Raw genomic sequence first — 3,233 nt, 5'->3', positions numbered from 1 at the left:
AGTTAAGAAACACCTGGAGTTGCAGGCAAATTTGGCCTTGGAATACGGAACGAAGCAGGGAAAAGGTGAATAGAGCTTTGCCAAGAGGATGCACTGGTCATAGCAAACACCCTCTTCCAACAACACAAGAGAAGACTCTACACATGGACATCACCAGATGGTCAACACCAAATCAGATTGATTGTATTGTTTGCAACCAAAGATGGAGAAGCTCTATACAGTCAGCAAAAACAAGACCAGGAGCTGACTGTGGCTCAGATCATGAACTCCTTATGGCCAAATTCAGACTGAAATTGAAGAAAGTAGGGAAAACCACTAGACCATTCAGGTATGACCTAAATCAAATCCCTTATGATTATACAGTAGAAGTGAGAAATAGATTTAAGGGACTAGATCTGATAGATAGAGTGCCTGATGAACTATGGAATGTGGTTCATGACATTGTACAGGAGACAAGGTTCAAGACTATCCCCATGGAAAAGAAATGCAAAAAAGCAAAATGGCTGTCTGGGGAGGCCTTACAAATAGCTGTGAAAAGAAGAGAAGCAAAAAGCAAAGGAGAAAAGGAAAGATATAAGCATCTGAATGAAGAGTTCCAAAGAATAGCAAGAAGAGATAAGAAAGCCTTCCTCAGTGATCAATGCAAAGAAATAGATGAAAACAACAGAATGGGAAAGACTAGAGATCTCTTCAAGAGAATTAGAGATACCAAGGGGACATTTAATGCAAAGATGGGCTTGATAAAGGACAGAAATTGTATGGACCTAACAGAAGCAGATGTTAAGAAGAGGTGGCAAGAATACACAGAAAAACTGTACAAAAAGACCTTCATGACTAAGATAATCATGATGGTGTGATCACTCACCTAAAGCCAGACATCCTGGAATGTGAAGTCAAGTGAGCCTTAGAAAGCATCACTACAAACAAAGCTAGGGCAGGTGATGGAATTCCAGTTGAGCTATTTCAAATCCTGAAAGATGATGTTGTGAAAGTGCTGCACTCAATATGCCAGCAAATTTGGAAAACTCAACAGTGGCCACAGGACTGGAAAAGGTCAGTTTTCATTCCAATCCCAAAGAAAGGCAATGCCAAAGAATGCTCAAACTACCGCACAGTTGCACTCATTTCACACGCTAGTGAAGTAATGCTCAAAATTCTCTAAGGCAGCCTTCAGCAATACCTGAACCATGAACTTCCAGATGTTCAAGCTGGTTTTTGAAAAGGCAGAGGAACCAGAGATCAAACTGCCAACATCCGCTGAATCATCAAAAAAGCAAGAGAGTTCCAGAAAAACATTTATTTCTGCTTTATTGACTATGCCCAAGCCTTTGACTGTGTGGATCACAATAAACTGTGGAAAATTCTGAAAGAGATGGGAATACCAGACCACCTGACCTGCCTCTTGAGAAACCTGTATGCAGATCAGGAAGCAATAGTTAGAACTGGACATGGAACAACAGACTGGTTCCAAATGTGTGTAATAAGAACACTTAAAAAGAGATCTACCGTATTAATAATTTTTTAAAGTCTTTATTGAATTTATTACAATATTGCTTCTGTTTCATGTTTTTTTTTTTTTTTTTTGGCCCGAGGCATGTGAGATCTTGGCTGTCCATCCAGAGATGGAACATGTACCCCCTCCATTGAGAGGTAAAGTCTCAACCACTGGACCGCCAGGGAAATGCCTTAACAAATATTCAAGCCCAGAGAACAGCATTCTTAACTATAGGTAGTTAAGGTCTGTTGTAAAACCTCCAGAACTTATTCATCTTGCTTAACTGAAACTTTATACCCCTTGAACAACTCCCCTCTATATTTTATTTTATGCCTTATGCAATTTTTATGCTCTTTCCAAATTTGAGAAACAGTGTAACTTTCCAAATGTTTCCCTGGATTGTCCTCAATTAAATAAATTTGCTTTCATTTATTTTAGAACATTCATTGATTGTGTAGATTCAGAATTAACTATGAAATTGCATGGTTTTATACTGATCCTTTCTCAGTTGGATCCCTTTTGACTTTTTGCTAGAAATGCACACATCACAGTAAAGTGGGCCAAAAGCCCACCTAACAACTCTCTGCTCAGTTCAGTTCAGTCACTCAGTAGTGTCTGACTCTTTCCAGCGCCATGGACCACAGCACACCAGGCTTCCCTATCTGTCACCATCTCCTGGAGCTTACTCAAACTCATGTCCATTGAGTTGTGATGCCATCCAACCATCTTATCCTCTGTCACCCCCTTCTCCTCCTGCCCTCAATCTTTCCCAGCATCAGGGTCTTTTCCAATGAGTCAGTTCGCATCAGGTGGCCAAATTATGGGAGTTTCAGTGTCAGCATCAGACCTTCCTATGAATATTCAGGACTGATCTCCTTTAGGATGGACTGGTTGGATCTCCTTGCAGTCCAAGAGACTCTCAAAAGTCTCCTCCAACACCACAGTTCAAAAGCATCAATTCTTTGGGGCTCAGCTTTCTTTATGGTTCAACTCTCACATCTGTACATGACTACCGGAAAACCCATAGCTTTGACTAGATGGACCTTTGTTGGCAAAGTAACATCTCTGCTTTTCAATATGCTGTCTAGGTTGGTCATAGCTTTTCTTCCAAGGAGCAATCATCTTTTAATCTCATGGCACAGTCACCATCTGCAGTGATTTTGAAACCCAGAAAAATAAAGTCTGTCACTACTTGCATTGTTTCCCCCCATGGCTATAAAACACTCCATCTGTTTTAAGGTACGTGCGGCAAAAACAAATGGAGAGGGAGGGCAGAATTGGGATGACTTTTTGGCCTGGCATCAGGGAAAGGCTGTTAGAGACGGCCTCTCTGTGGCTCCTTTTCACTTCCTTCTCCTTGACCCCAACATCCTGTTATGATGAGGATACCAGGCAAGAATCACTACCAAATACACAGATAACCTCTAGAAAAACGGGGTGAGTCTGTTGGGCCACAGCAGACACTTTGGCTTTATGGAGGGTGGAGGTCAGTATGCTGTGGCATCATATGTGTATCATGGGAAGTCCTGTCCTCGTGAAGCACTCAACTTGACTGAAGAAAAAGTATTTCTCAAAAGGAATCACTAGGACTTCCCTGGTGGTCCAGCAATTAAGAATCCTCCTGCCAATGCAGGGACACAGGTTCAATCCCTGGTCCAGGAAGATTCTGCATGCCATGGGGCAACTAAGTCCATGCACCACAAGTACTGAGCCTGTGCTCTGGATTCCAGGAGCCACA

The sequence above is a fragment of the Bos mutus genome, chromosome 13 (assembly GCF_027580195.1).
Source record: "Bos mutus isolate GX-2022 chromosome 13, NWIPB_WYAK_1.1, whole genome shotgun sequence".
NCBI lineage: Eukaryota > Metazoa > Chordata > Mammalia > Artiodactyla > Bovidae > Bos > Bos mutus.
This window is presented reverse-complemented; position numbering follows the sequence as displayed.